We start from the raw sequence: 16887 nt of genomic DNA, 5'->3' as shown, positions 1-16887 counted from the left end.
TGGAAAAAACAGCTGTTATCCTAGAAGGCTAATTTTTGTTGATAAATGATAATATTGCCCGGTCCTAATTTACAAGATATAGTTGGGTAATCAAGTGCCTCTTTTGCCTGTATACCTCCTTCAGCAGTGTTTGATTTCATTGAATTATGGACCATGTTCCTGTTGAACATGCATGTGTGTTTAAAACAGAGAACTCCCTTACCCTTACATTCATTTACATTCATTTAGAAGTTTCTCCCCATTGTTAGGAAAAACATGGTTTATTGCTCTGTGTTATTACCCGAACACAGTCCATATATCAAGTTGTGTGTCTAAATATTATTATATAAATGTATATATGAGCCATAAGAGCTGTTGTTGAAATAGGCTCAGCGGTGAAATGGGCTCTCACAACCCCAAAATCTGCCTGACTCCTGCCATATTCACCACAATATACAGGAAACCAACTGCACAGGAAGCACTGAAGAGTGTTGTTTTGTGAGAAGTGTCCATCTGTTTGGATCTGTTTCTCTGAAGGCTGCTTCAGCTCAGGGAATGTTACCAATGTTTTGGACAGGATACTGTGGTGGCTATAGTTGGTGAGCCTCAGTGACTTGCTCTCATTCCCAGGGCAGCAGTCCAGACAGCTTCAGCCCTCGTTTCCCTCAGTCTGCTCAGTTGCCCACTGCTGTGGCACAGTGGAGATCCGCCAGCTCCCAGGTTTCCCTGAGAATCGAGTGCAGCCATTCCTTGTGTTTCTGATACACAAAGTAAACCAGGAGAATAGCAATTATGGTGCATTGGAAATAGCTGACTCCCGTGCCGAGCTCAGCTCAGAGGGAGCTTTCCCAACAAGTGGGTTCAGTGTTTAGTCCACAGAAAACAGCCAGCCTCCCACTGCTCTCCAGACCTATAATACTAGCTGTTTATGAAAGAATCTCTCTCCCCCTCTTTCTGCCCCCCTCACACACACAACACAACCGTGGAACCTTTTATTATCCTTATTTTGGCACCAGGTTGGCTTGTTCGTCTATTTTGGGAATGCTCTCTGTTCTCTTCCTTGTTGTCCCAGCTTACACTAATCTCAGAGACTGGTCTGACTAGTTTACAGGAAACATGCATTGTTTTGTGCACAGTAACCACTATATACTGAGAGAGAAATTAAAGGGAACCATGAACTAATGTGTGCCTTACAGTACTTTCTTCAATCCACTGATGTAATTTTATGCTGATAACATAAAATTTCTCCCACAAAAGGTAATATCTAGAAATAAATATTATCAACATTTCTGTCTATGCTGAAGGGAAGTGATTCAGATGCAGATCAAAAGCAGAAGGAGCTATACAATAAATAACACTATATAAATAACACGTTGAACAGAGAACCGCCGAAATCTCTGTAGGATTGAGAATGGTGTTGAGAGTGTTTTCAGAATCTAGGAAATGGTTGCGGTCGGCCTTCCTATCATTGTCCCAGCAGCAGTGTGGTTTGGGTGACCAGAAAGCTGAATCCAGCAGTTGTGGCAGTCAGCTGGACAGAGACCGGACCGGACTCTTTAAGAGAAAGGAATGTTCTTCTCTAGTGTGACCTGAAATGGCATCACAGGACACATTCACATGCTTATCAAGAACAGGGCACATAAAAAGACAAAGACAGGGACATAAGTAGATTTGTTGTGGCATGTTCTGAGTAGTCAGTTGAGTGATTGATTTAGTATTCAAAATCAACTGTGCACATCACAGTATTTGTATTTTTTAGGAAAGATGCAGTTTTTTTCCCTTCTTATTTATGTTTTATTGGGAGTTCATTCCTGTAGGTGTCACTATAACAATCATGGTTCTACCAAACCTACACTTGGTTGCATCTGTTTTGTGTCTATGGCAACTGAGGACTGAATCAAACCTCTGCTAATTAGCTTCACACCCCATGTGTGGGCTGATATTTATGTTGAAATACAAATCAGGTTGAGATACTATATTGTATTGTTGTCTTCCAGCTTTGTTATCACAAACTCAGACAGCAGAGTATGAATCTGTTATTTAAGGTAATTTACATCTTATTTTGTAAAGCCTGCCTGACTAATTATACATGCTCAGATAGAATGTGGCTGGAGCTCTGCTGGGAAATATGAAGATGCCACTGAACTCCTTGAACTGAAAACAATGGTGATTGTGTAAATTTTCGCATCCTAACAGGTCCAGTAAAGCTAACAGGAGAGTCTAATCAGGCAACATAAGTGAAAAGAGCTGTGTGGGTGGACCATGGGTGTGGACTGACCTTTAATGGGAGTATTGCCATAGATGCCTGTGGTGTAGGTTTAGTTCATTGTTGGATTTCACCTGTTGATGTTGCTAGATTCATTTATTGTCCACGATCAAGACCCTATTATGCTTTAATTAAATTCCTTCACAGTGATTGAGTTTACATTTGTTCATTTATGTTGCGGTGTAGAGTGATAGTGGTTACATCTCGATAACTTCTAGTCAGCAGTTTCATTTTTTATTTTGATTTGAGTTGTGTTCATCCTTCTGGATCTTCTATTGATGCTGTGACAATCCAACTTCCCTCTGGGAAAAGTAAAATATCCACAGGATGAACTGATGGCATCATAAGGTCACTGCCAGTACCCATCCATTGTGTTATGTGTGGCTCCATTGTTTTCATTCCCGCCTGCTGTGAGTGAGATTGAGGAGGAGGTTGGGGTAGAGAATGGCTCAGTGTCTGTGTACTCAGACAACGTGGAGTACATCCCTATTTCTGTGAGGACTCATCCGGTTATACAGTACCGTCTGCCATGCTCTTTACTGGCCGTCTTTACCAGTGTCCCATTTAGACCTGTGCCAAACACCTTCAGACTTTTCTCATGTTTTTTTATTTTGTGAGCTCTTTTGTCCTTCAAGGTTTGTTCAGCATAACACCTATCAGCCAGTCTATGGTTACAAGGGAAAAGAACATGAGCAAGAGGACAGAAAAAGTTACCAGAGCTTTCCTCGCCAGTGGAGGATGGTGTTGGTGGGGGCAACTTTTTGTAGCTGCTTTTGCATATGTGCTGAAACCCGAAACTTTTCTAGACACTACCTAGAGGAGCTGTATCTGTGAATGCGAATGTCCAAATCAGTAGAACTGGACAGACTTTACCCTGCCATTCTCTAGTACAAAGTCTGTTAAATACGGCGGATGTTTGAATAGAGTACATAACTGTCTGGATAATTGAGCGTGTTGATGACGTTTCTGTAATGCCTCCTGCATGCTCTACCCAATCTCCACCCTGAAAACCAAACAGGTGGTAGGTGTGAACATATCTGACAGGGACGTTATCCGGTTGTGTGCTGCATGAGTGAAAGGGCAACTCCTAACAATGTCCAGATCTGATTTCATCCAGCTCATATGTGAAAACAGCTTGTGACAACAGGCTGTATAAGACAGTCCAAACAGTGCAGTGCAGAGTCTGGCAGAACAGCTGAGAAAGCGAACATCTGTACATTTTAATTGATCACGTTAGGCCTCTCCCAAACTATAAAAATTTATTATCTGCACTCACTTTCATGAGAAACTCAATCCTTCCAAAACAACTGGCTCCAAAGTTTATTGGACTGAAATACACACCAACAAACCACAAATGCTATGAAAATGGCTCATTTCAGAGGTACATGCTTAGCTCGCATTTTGAGAGGGCTTGTGGTCTGACATTGAAGTTAGTGAGTTGAGAGAGATGGATACTGTGCTCATAATTGCTTTTGGTAATTCATCTTGCACGCACAGTTTTCTCCACTCATGTTATCTTACTTAAACTGTATTGATGTAGGACTTGATAGTGGTATTTTCTCTGCCAGGATCACATACAATATGCAAAGCAATACACTTCTTAATGTCTAAACACTCCCCACTCTCTGGAACGAGTGTCTGATTGATATTATTTTTATGCCGGACCCAGCGCAGCTTTATTTGACAGGGAGCTGAAATAAAGGCAGCCATGTCACATAAGTTTAATGTTCCCTGACAAGCCAGTGACTGCTTTTCATTCTCATAATGTAGATGAGACCCGAGCTGTTGTGCTCTGTGCTGCTGTCTACTATGAATAATTCTGTGCTGTAACTGCATTCAACATATCTTACCCCCATTGCTGAATTATTTGGCTGGAAGAGCTCGTTTGAGTTTGTTCATACTGCCAGGGGAATGGAAATTATGAATAATTGCGTTGATGGACATTCACCCACATAAATGAATACATCAATTTCAGATCAGGAGGAACAAAGTGTTACAGCAGCAGTGGCGGCTGCAGCTGGACCCAGTGTACGGGTGACTTCATTGCTGATTTGCTTTCATAAGATTAGAGACTGATAGCGTAAAGTAAACCATGATTACTAAATGAGAACCCAGCTCCTCAGAAATAGACTCACCGCTTACAACGAATTTCGATTCTACTTAATTGCAGTTGACTGTATTTTCACTCTGGTTCACTGTAAATCAGAGTACCATACTGATTAATGTTTCCTCATTATTCTTAGGGCATTACCGGCGTAGTGCACCTCATAGCCTTGATTTGAGCTGCAAGGGCGAACTGCACCTTATGTTTTATTAACTCATCTGTTTCACTGCTGTGTCCATTTTGTAGATAGTAACTTAGACGTAACCCCATGGCTATCTCTTGTAAACAAACAAAATTTCTGGTTTTACATTCTGTATTTCTTACAGAAATACATTGTGTCTGTCCTTGAAGTCTTATAGATGTCCTGGGTGCATTTCTGTCCTAATAAAACATTTACAATGCAGATTTTCCTTAGAAGTTTGAGTGCTATATTGTTTACAACAGAGGTCTCAAACCTGTTCCACAACGGGCCATGTGGCTGCTAGTTTTTGTTCCAACCAATCAAGAGCGCACAGTTTGACCAATCAACTGTCTGAAGACTGAGATCAGTTGATTAAATGAGTCAAGTCTGGTGTGCTGCTGCTTGGTTGGAACAAAACCCTGCAGCCACATGGCCCTTTGTGGAACAGGTTTGAGACCTCTGGTTTACAACATTTACATCCAGGTTTACTTGCTTGCAGTCTTCCTCTCTTGCTTTGATTGGCGCATTGCTGCATTTTTTGGGCACAGAAATGTCACCTGTCGATCAGAGGAATAGTGTGAAACTGTTGGCAGTTCTGTGTGTGGTGCCACCTGCATGTATGTGCATGCACGAGAACAGAACAGACCAGACAGTGACCCACATGTAATCATTTTACATGTAACATTGCTCCATAGCGCTACAAGTGGCACAAAAACGTCAATGCTCCTTCTTCACAAACCTTTTTACTGTCTCATGTCTGGTTTCGTCTTTCACTGATGAGCAGACACCCATTAGCAACAGACTATTTTGCTATGGAGCAGATGTGGGAACAATGCCAACAACCTGAGAAGTTATCTCGCAAATGTCTTTATTATCCTTCTTTTGAATGTCAGTGTCTAAAAAGAGATTCTACATTTCCTTATCAGATGCAGCCGGTCGTTATGTGCTACGTAAGGCCTGGGTGTAACAGGCTTTGCCTGTAATACTTACTTTAAAGATGACAAAGATATTCAAGGAAATGATCCTTTACTTACAGGATGCCCTTTGATTTCTTTCAAAAGATAAATACCGAAAGTGCTTTCAGAAATGGTCCATAGCTGTTTCCTGGTACTGTTCACAGCTATGATGCTGTTCGTTTGTGGGAAACTGTCAGTGCAGAGCTTCAAGAATGTAACCTCTACCAGGTAGCTGGGAAATGGGTGTGCCTGTCATGTGTGTTTGTGCACTGAAGATGAGAGTAAACCACTTATTAAGAAGTGCTATTATAGAAAAATATATTCATTTCAAAACCTTTTTTTGTTGTAGCTTATTTTAGCAGTTTTATGAGTTAGCAGTCACAGGATCAGTTTTTGCCAACATCAATTTCTTGCCTATTGCTGCACGTTTATCTGTGAAATTGATATTGAAACTGATTCGGGCAAGAGGAGGAGAAAGTGTGTGTGTATGTGTGCGCAGTGGCCTTTAAGGCACCAGGTACCCATTACTGGATCAAATTCACCATTAAGTCTGTAGAGGAAGCAGCAAGGAGATTTTGTCCAAATTAACACCCTTGCGATAAGGTTTTAGAAGCAGAAAACCTCAGCTTGTCATCTTTCCTCAAGGATGACAATGCCAGTACAGGCAAGTAATGACTGATGAGACAGTCATTCAGCCAGAATGACATGCTCAACAATTTTCCCATAATCACCAAGCTCAGGTGTTCAATGTATGCCATACCAAATCTTAATCAGTTATTTGTGGTTGGTGTTTTGCAAAGGCTGGTAACACTGTAAAAGACTACATGAGCATGGGAAAATTTGTTTTGCATTCCTCTGGATAATCTCTTGCTATGCGACTAAAACCAAACACTCTCATACTATCACCATCTGCCCTCCTAGCCCCCCTTACACGATACCACATTGTCAAAACTGAGCTTTAACTAATCTCCATGGAAACAACAGTAACAAACAATCTTGGCGGCCTCCCCCTTTTCCATCTGTGCGGTGGATCTTGTTTTGTGATCTGTCGTTCTTTCACCCCACTTCACCTACAGTGGAGAGAGGAGGAGTACAATGAATTGGAGGCTTTTTGTCGAGCGAAGGGGATCACACGCTGTTATGTGTCTAGCCTCGGGCGTTGGCAGCAGTAGAACGAGGTTGTGGCTCAATTTCATGTGAGTGGTGTGCAGCAGGGCCCACTGGAATAACCAAACCAGTAATGCGAAGTAGTTATTTGAAATTCAGTATGTGCTGAAAGTATAAACTTGACAGATGCATATAAACCCAGTCAAACAGGTCTTTTTTTCCTCTTAATCCAACAATATGTCAAATGAAAATACTATAAAATACCATCTACAACAAGAATAGCTGGTTTTCTTTACTGAAGGCACTTTTGATTAAAAGAATAAGCCCTTCACCTGCCATTATGGAAGCATTATGTCCTCTTCACATTTTTCTCAAAGTCACTCTCAAAACGGTGCTGCTGAGCGCCTTAGGGAAATCCTCATGTCCTGAGTCCATTAAACTGAAGTGCAGAGGGTTTGGGTACCTGTGCTAGGTGCAGAGGCAAAGTGGCCAGTGATTGAAATGTTTTAGATGGAGAGTTGCTAGGAAATTAAGAGAGTGCAGCTTCCTCAAATGGCCCCCATGGTCCTTCATTGGGGTCAGAAGAACCTGTTTGGTATTTCTGTCCAGCAGCAGTGCCCTGTCAGTGCTCTAGGAGTACAGAGGGGAGTTAAAATTAGATGCCAGGCTTAAATCTTATTAGCTCCTGTCCCATTGGCAATCACCTTTTGGACTGTCTTCATTTTGTCTGTGTGTGTGTAAGAGAGAGGGCAGATGGGAAAAAAGCAACAAGTTATTAATGAGATGTTATATTTGAAATGAAGACTTTCACGGTTATGTGCATCCTTGCACTCTCAGCATTTACAGCCCAAGTGCTTTTTTGCCACTTTTAACATACTGTGAACTTCACAGTAAATGCTTCAGATTCAACCAGCAAACTCATCTTCAAGGACCTTACCCATGTGTATACCTCTTAAAAATCTCTTTCACCATGCTTGAATTGTCTCAAGCGATCAATTTGTAAAATGAAAAAACAGAAATCAGGTGATGAGACAAAAAATTTCAGCTTAATGATTTAATTTGTCGCTCTAATCTGTGGCTTTGCTCGTATTCGGTGACTCATCGCTGTAATGATATCACCGTTCATGCATATTCATCGGTGCACATTAATTGTGTCAAACACAGGATTTTTTTTGCCACATGCTTTCATGTCTACCTATTTAACAGCGTTAAATCCAGCACCCCTGGCACGTGGCCCCTTGGGCCTGAGGAGTAAACTACCTGAGTTGAAATGCCACTGAGTTCATGGTAAATCCTCTGTCTTTTCCATCACTGTCACTCTTGACTTTGTCCTACATGGAGCAAAATAACTTAAAGGCAAACTCCAAATCCAAATCCTTGGATACACTATCAGCATACATAAATAATTAATGCGCTATGCTTTCTAGGATTACTTTTTTTTTAATTTAAGTATTATTGTCATCTACTAAAGGATTTTAATTTTTGTAGTTCTTTAAACATGGACATGTACACCTAAAAAACAACAGATTGCTTTGTGTCAGCAGGTTACGGGAAGAAAATTGATAACATGTTTACGTGGGTTAAGTGTTAATTTTAACAGTTTGAAGCTTCATTGCAAATGGACACGCTCTGAAACCTTAAAGCAGTGGTTCTCAAACTTTTTCTAGCATCCCTTCCTTCAGAAGCCAGGAGTAGTGTAACATTTTGTGAAATGCGTTATTTGCTGTAACTGCACCCAGCCAAGAATAGTCCAGCACATAGCACACTGTAAAATCACAACGTGTCACTTCAGGTGTTCAGATATAAGATTCAAGATATAGCATGTTAAATGACTTTGGAGGTGCTGCTAGGTGGATTTCTTTCGCTTAGACAGAGACATGGTGTTTCCCCGTGCCCTGTCTCTGTGCTAAACTAAGCTATCTAACTAAGCTCACTGCTAAAAGCCAATGGACGAGAGTGATATCAATAGCGTCATCCGACTTTGGCAAGAAAGTGACCAATCGTGTTTCCTACACTGATGACTGATTGCTCTAGTAGTTGTGTTATTATAAAATTCTTCTACAATATTCTTAAACACTACTTTGGAAAGTCGAATAATGCTGTGTAATATTTAAATTAGCACACTGTGTAAAATCGTGTTCTGCCAGTTGTCAACAGGAATATGTAGAAAAAATGCAGGAAATTGAAAAAAAAAACCAAAAACCTGAAACCAGTAGTGTAAAATGCCCTCCCAGTATGAAATAATTGATCCCCCCCCCCCCCCCCCCCCCCCCCCCTTTAAACTATACCTGGGCCAGTTTTACTGTACAGCTTATTGCACATTCAAATCTCAGATTAGATTTAGTATTCCCTCATGGTGTCAAAAGCAATCATACAGTTCACACTCCCAGTGATAGAACTGCCTCCCTCCTGATGAAAACCTGCTTCCTCCATGTCCCTCTCCAATTTCCTCCATCTCAGTTTAGCTGTCTCCCGTTTTCAGCCCCCACCCAACCTCCACCGCTAACACACACACACACAGACACACACAAACAAGGTAACAAGCAACGGATGCAGCCGAATTCCTCCACTAATGAGGATGAGCTCATCATGGCATCTGCATGAGAGTCGACGACGTATGTGAGAGATTATCTTTCAACTGTTAATATGACTCTAATGGGGCAACCTTTGATTTCCAGCAGACTGATCATGAAAAGTTGTTTGCTTCCGGCTCTAACAGATTAACCAGACGAGTGTGATTAGAGATTCATCATGTTGGAAGTCCTGTGACACTGATCACACTACAGACCACTGGACCAGTTCCTCTCGGTTTTAGACTCATTAATGATGGGTTGTCTTTGAAACTGCATATGTCAGGAATTCTATTTTTTTATTTAATGAAAGACATCTGAAAGTCTCAGCTGATATTCCAAAGAAAACCCCCCAAGAAACAAAAAAAAATTAAAACAAGTATGAAAAATGCTGAAAAATGTCTCGCAGTGTATATATCTGTATATCTATGCATATTTGTTGGCTTTTTTATTAATAGGTAATTGAATTTAAAAGGCGTACTTTTAATGAAAACCAGCTACACAAAGGCAGCTGCTTTTTACATTTGTACCGTACATTTATAAATTAATCATTTGTCCAGTTTGAGCAGAAATTTTGCTCCATTATTAACAGTTGAAAGGTTTAATGCATTAGCTCCCTCCTGAAGACCACATGAGTTAGACAGTCTGTCATTTTCAGAGCAGGTTGTGCCTGAAGACTATGCCATGGAAGGACAATGTATTGGATCAGTGCAGTGGTTTTCAAAGTGGGCAGAGGTACTGCAGCGACCTGGGAGGTGATTACAGAAAAATAAATTAAACTGTTTTAAAATATTAATGACAGTGAAATGTTACTGGAAGAGTAATGAACGATGCTTCAGTACCACCGCTGCAGTCAGAATTAAATAAATAAAATAAAACAGTGAAAGGTGGGCTGTAGTATAAAGATGGATATACTGTAGTTTTGACTGGGTGAAGAAGAAAATCCTCTGAGTCAGGTACTGTGGATGATTCATATCTTGCACTTGCCTTTATCTTTTCTGTTTCTAGTGAAGGCTTCTGTCTGTTGGACATCAAACCTAAGGGAAAGTCTGCATCACAGATTGTGTGCACAAATTGTAGACTTGATTTTCTTCTTTTTCACAAGAAACCTGATGAATATCAAGGCCAGCAGAGTAATTCTTTAAAAGCCTCATCAGTGACGGTTAAAACCTGTCTAACTTTTTACAGAGTCACCTGTCTTATTAGACCTCTGCCAAATTGCATATGATAGCTGCGGAACTGATTCTTCTCCCTTGAGTGGATGCGTTAACTATACTGAATGAAGCAAGTGCCTCTAAATTAATGGCTGTCTTTCTTTCAAACAGCTTTGTCTGAAGACATGTAAATGATATTTCAAATGATTTAGAGCCACGGCTCATAGAAACGATTCAAGCTCATTAGTCTACCAGTGGATCGCACCATTAACGAGACTATGCAGGCATTTAACTGTTGCTGTATCGTAACAAAGCTACTGAAGAGCAACATCTGACTCAAACTTTAAGATACCACAGTTTTACCTTGGAGACACTACAGGAGAGGCAAGAAAACTGATTTTATTTCGAAATGCTGAAGAGTTCTTGTCTAAAAGAGCACGTCTTTCCTCTGAGAGGTTATTTTCAAAAATACTTCTTGGACAGAGGTCACAGCGACTTGGTCAGAAACCCTTTCAGTGGTGCATCTGCTTGGGATGGACTAATTCTCTGCAATAATGTCTGACTCCATCTTGAGGCTAAAGTTCACATCTCACACAGTCTGTCAGTTCTGTCAGGGGTTGGGGGGTGTGGGAGTCAGTATTCACTTATAGGCCCGAAGGGTCATGGCTGTTCTTTCCTTTAACCATGTCTATACATTTTTTTCTTTTGTGAAACATGGATGTGGAGAAAATAGCTATAGGAGAAACATCCATGAGCATGACTGCATATCCACAACTTAGCTTATCAGGTCAGTGAGCGTGTTGTGTTGTTTTGTGTCTACTTGTCAAATTTATCGACTATTTTATAATTGATTATGATCTTCTGAATGAACTTTGTGTTAAGGTCTACCCAACTGCGTACGCGTGCTGTCTTGTTCTTATCTGACTTTATCCTCACAGCACCATAAAGACCTCGCTGTGAAGGGTTAGTCATCTGAGGACAGCTCTCATCGACCCGTGAGCTAACAGCCCTGTAGCAGTTCTGCCGTGACACTGTAAACTTTTTACACACTCATCCACTCTATAATGTCGAGGTGTGCTGCAGTGGCCGAGTTGCTGTGCCCCATATTTACTAATGCAGAGAGCCCAGGAGGATGGAGCATACAATGAAGTAATGTTCATGTGTTTATATTTGTTAGTAATTAGAAATAAGCTTCTGTATTTTTTTTTATTACTATTACATTGTGAACTCAGAGGTTTGCCAAGCATAGAAGAAGCAACAGTCACTGTTTTATTCACTTAAATCAGTTTATTTATCGTAGTCTTGGTACAACATGGACATTTACCATGTACCTACAAGTTAATAAGTAGTAAAAATGTCAGGGGGTTTTGCCAGCATTGCATCACATCACAGTGTGCTGTCTGTCAACATTAAATATGTGCCAGTATTTCCAAGAAGTAAACATCATGCTTCCCTGAAATTATACAGGCACACTTTCACCAGCAATTAAAAAGACGCATAAACTCTCTGAGTTTCATCAGATGCGACTGATAGTGTAACAGTACTGCAAAGATGTGTAACCCTCACCCCACCTCACACACACACCATCTCAACACCACCATTCAGTTAATTCTTTTCCTCTTCGGGACCTTAATTACTGTAATTTGGGGCTTCCTCATAACCTGAACTTGTAAGAACCTGTAAGGTATATGTTTTTTTTCCCTTCAGTATACAGGCAGTAAATCAGAATTCTGCCTGTATTTTGAAACCGACTTCCTTACTTCGCTTATCTAAATGCACATCCTGTGTTATTAATCTTGTTGTTTTGACTGCTGAGCAGTCTCAAACAGTGGAAACAAACTTTTGCCAAAAGCTACACCACAAGTTACATGTTAAGTTACTGTTGTGGAAAAGGCCTCAGTGTTTTCAGGACAACGATGCCTGCAAGTTTCAAAACTGTAGTGGTACAATGAAGGCAAACTGAGTTTAAAAAGGATTCTTTAGTTTCCTTTTATAAAAAAAATGAATGTGAGACAAGAGCGTGATCAAGTACTAGGAGAAGAGGTATAAGAGGAAGTGAGGGGTTTGCTTTAAGATAAAGGTCCTCAGGCTTTGCGACTCTGTTGTCTTGACCTAAGGGGAGAGGTTATTTTACTGGGGAAAGTGGGAGAGCTAATCATCTGCAAACAGCAGAGCGCAGGGCAGAAGGTGATCTGATGTAAGCGGAAGAATTTATTTGCTGTACAGATCAACAAGATGATGTAAGAGTTCACACTAAAGGAGATCTGGTATTGTCAAATGAAGGGCACAATGAAGGATTGGTTACTAAACAGTCTGTGCAAAGGCATACAAAAGATGCACATAAAAGTTTAGAATGTCTTTCTTAGTGTCTGATGATTGAGACATGATAATGTGCTTTTGTGCACTGTAGCCCTCAGTGAGTGAACAAAACGCTGGCTGAACAATGATCACTCATATCAAAATGTCAGCCTTCTGACCCCTTGTATAGTGGAAAAAAAATAGAATGGTTGCCTATCAACCTGTACTCAATAATGACAAAGAGAAAACTTTTTTTTTTTAGAAATTTTTTTTTCCTTGTGACTGCTGCTACAAACGAATTTCCCCACAGGGATTAATAAAGTATCTCTTAATCTTAATCTTAAATGTTTTCAAATTATTAGAGATCAAAAACAGGTTCATCTTGTTGGCTTTAATTTTCCTTAATTATCCTTCAGATGTGTCTAGATGTCTCTTAATTTTATCCATTTAAAATTAAACCTACAACACAATAAAGTGTGCAAAAGGTGAAAGGGGCTGAACACGTTGTGAAGCCACTGTAGACATTAAAGCCTTCGGGCTTGTCCTGCCTGTTCAAATGTCCCATATTTCACCATCGTATTCAATCCACTTGTTTTTGTCAACACCACATTAACTGGACTAATCCGACTTCTTCCGAACAATTGAGGTAAGCGGTGGACTGTGCCAAGGATTGCAATCTGGGTTTACTGAATAAACAACAGTTGAAGAATGTGACCAGTAGCTTGTTGGGAATTGACAGCATGTTGATAAATATGGTAGCTTGAATTTGCCTTATAAGGTTTCATAAACTTAATAGTTTATTCCTGCATGTATTTGGACAAATCTCCTGCATACAAGCAACCACTTCACAACATCTGTGTATCTCTCTGCAGTGGAGAGGCTACCGAAACTGTCGGAACTTATGTGTCTTCATAAAGTGCATACATAACATAGATGCCAAATAAAACTGAAGGTTAATGAGTAAGGAGAAACAGAATGACTGCTGTTGGGCAAATAATGAAGGTGGCGGGGGGGGGGGGGGCGCAATGAGGAGAGAAGATGCGTAGTTTGGCAGAAAGGAATACCAGCTGTGCAAACCCATTTTCAGGTGTGTGTGGAAGCTCAGGCTGTTCTGCCTTGCTTTAAAAGAAACTGCTAGTTATGTCCAGCTGCCACTGTGGTGGTCTGTGCCCCTGTTCCACCCATTCACGGCAGTGAGTAATTAGACTCCAGCCTCATTATATAAACAAGTTGCTGGACTATTTTAGGAGGCTTATATATCGCTTGTGCCTGCGCAAGTCTCTTTTTCTCAATTTATCTCAACTCGCTGATGCACAAAAGAAATATGATAATACATATTTCATCCTGATGCCCCCTAAATCAAACTCAGCTAAATGTCAAAACTGAAAGGAGATGTGTCGTGATTGATGTGTCTGTAGTTTAACTGCAATAATGGCCTTCTCCTCGAGTGTAATTTCCAAAATCCACAGGCTTTGTTCTTGACGTTCACAATTCCATGTGGAAAACAGCTTCATATCAATTTTTTGCAGCCCCCAAACCTCTTTCACAATTTGTCTCCAGACATTGTTCGGCTCTTTGTAAAACATAATTGTGTCAACAATCATTGGAGATTAGAAACCAGACCTCTTGATAAGTGCTTTCCCACAAGGTAAATTTGGCAGTCGGGGAGGGAGCAAACACGCAAACAAACCAGCAGACAGTAATTTTCCACTGTCTGTTACCGTGCATTTTAATGAGGTTGATGGATTAATGCCTCACTTCAGTAATAGGCTACTCGGAGAGCACCAGTTAAGCTTGTTCTGCTCTATCAGTGCCCGGCTTATCGCATCAGTAATGGTCACTCACAAGTCTTGATCCGTCTGTTTCCACATCATTTTTCCATCTGAATGTTTTTGTCCTAAATGGCCTTTTTTTTTTCCAATGGAAAAAGGTTAAACCCCACAGAAGCAATATGGTCCTGCGATTACATAGCTGAAGACGTGCGCTCTTAAGTGTTGTTGCTGATTGCCAGATGATGACTGAGCTGCAGGGTATACATTTAGCGGCACTAGAATTGACTTCATTTTGTTTAGTGGCGGGAGTGTGTGCGTGTTTGTGTGTGTGTCTGTGCATATGTTTGAAACAGTTGAGCGGTTTTTAATGTGAGGTGACCTGTGCCCATATGTGTAAGTATGTCCATTTGTGCATGTGTACAAGTTTTTTTTTTTTTGGTTGCCTCAGGACAAAGCTCTGTCCAGTCTGAGGTTGCTCTGTCTTGACTTGTGTTTGTAGGGCCGTGGTGGTGACTGTTGCAAATCTCCATGCAAAATGTTCAGTCCATTCTAAAATCTAATGACTGGTTATTTTCTCTAAAGGTGTGTAAATGTGCACAAATTAGTTAACTTAGTAAATATTATACCCAAATCTTCCCATCACACAGTGATTTCCTGCATTACACATTATTACTCCAGATGTTTGTGAATTGCCACCTTATCGGACGGCTATCCTTATAATAAAATGGGCTCAGATATGCAAAATGCATCACTAATAGCTGTTTTTGTTTTAACCTATGATAAGTTATCTTCAAAAACATAGACTGAATGGATGAATTGACCATCAATGCTTTGTTTTTAAGTATATTTTTTCATTGGTGTTTTATCTAGACCTTCTTAATGGACTCTGCCACTCTCCACCTGTGTCTTTGATCAGTGTCCCACCTCCCCGGCTCTTATCTGGGCTAACACAATAGACCCAGTACCTGCTCCTATTCTTCTCTTCTTCAGAGAAGAGGCTGTTGGCTTAGCTAATGCCTTTTGGATGTCAGCGTTTTATTCCCTTTTGTAACCTGCATTTTTTCCTTGGTCTGGTCACACACACACACAGCCTGGTGGTGGTCTGAGCTGAATATCAGTCTAAAGTGTGTCTTCTTGGTTATTGCCCCCCTATTGTCCACTGGCTTTGGGTGCAGGGGCCTTTTGTGTCAGCCTGGCTGGAATCGGCCTGTTTGCTGTGATTAAATGGGGACAGAGGAGGCTGGGGGACTGATATGTGCCTCTTTTTGAGTGGAGGAATGTTGCAGTACACATTGCAGTACCTTAGCTCTACATCAACTTTTGCTGGGACACAATGCATCCCTGTCTGATGGCAAAAATGCATATAATTTTCTCTCCTTTTTTACAGTCCTTTTTTTTGACTTTATATGCTTTTGCTGCCCATAATTATATTTAACTCTGTTCATCTCAAGTCTGTGTGCAGTGGAAATTTTGTTTATGATTCTCAGTCTAATCACATTTCCCCATTTTCTCTTTAGCAAAATCATTAATTAACAATTCATAGCATATGGAGCTGTTAACACCACCTAAGTGCCTTCATAGACGTTTGATTGGTTGGCTGCTCAACATAGTATTTAACTCTGAATGTAAAAATGCTCCTTTGCGCTCATGTTCTCCTGTCTGACAACCACTCATGCACTTTGTTCTTTTTTCAAACGAATGATTATTCTACAGCCAGCACCCTAAAGAATTTAAGTTTACTGTGGTACATTTAGTAGGAGAAAAGCAAACAGAGGCTGTAACTGGTCTTTTTTACTTGATACTTACTTATTTGCTTGATTTAAATTCTTGAAGGGTTTTTGAAATTGATTCTTTGTTAGTCAGTAAATTGGCTAATTGTTTTAGCACTGGTGTAGATTCACACCACTTCTTAAATCGCTCTCCTATGATGTAAAGTGGTTTTCCTTTCTCAGGATGTTGATTATACAGTGGCAATAACTGGACCAAGCACAGAGGATTATTAAACTTACATCACCTGAGTAGATGTTTGCTACAGAGAAAAAGTCAGTCCAAAAATAAAAAGGTTATACATGGAGCTTTACTGTCAAACAAAAGTGATGCTTCTAAATGTCTTTGATGCTGCTTTTGGTCAGTCGATGCTGAGGTAGGGCACTGTAGTTAGCACTTACTTTAGTGTCAGTAAAATAAATTCATAAATAATGGATTAACTCTGTATGTATGTATTTATTTATTTATGAAAGGTTTTGATCAGGGCTGTGTTTTCCACATAGAATTGCCCAATTTCATGGTGTAACTAGTGTGAACGTACAACTTTTATATACATTTCTGTCACGTCATGTCAGGTAGCCCTTATTTGATAGGCCTCTGTTTTTATTGCATTTTTTAATGTATTATTTGTGAAAAGTACAACTATTGTAACCATGGTATTTTCATACTTCACAGAATCATTTATCACATGTAGAGATATTATCAGATTACTGAGACAGAAATTTAAACGAAC

At 40.3% G+C, this 16887-nt stretch overlaps 1 protein-coding gene across 3 annotated transcripts in view; it reads left to right on the top strand.

Annotated features, from left to right (window-relative positions):
- furina (furin (paired basic amino acid cleaving enzyme) a) overlaps positions 1–16887 on the top strand; it is a 79130-nt gene that overhangs the window by 21506 nt on the left and 40737 nt on the right. The gene's annotated exons all lie outside the window — the stretch shown is intronic.

The sequence above is a fragment of the Toxotes jaculatrix genome, chromosome 1 (genome assembly GCF_017976425.1).
Source record: "Toxotes jaculatrix isolate fToxJac2 chromosome 1, fToxJac2.pri, whole genome shotgun sequence".
NCBI classification, from domain to species: domain Eukaryota; kingdom Metazoa; phylum Chordata; class Actinopteri; family Toxotidae; genus Toxotes; species Toxotes jaculatrix.
This window is presented reverse-complemented; position numbering and strand designations above follow the sequence as displayed.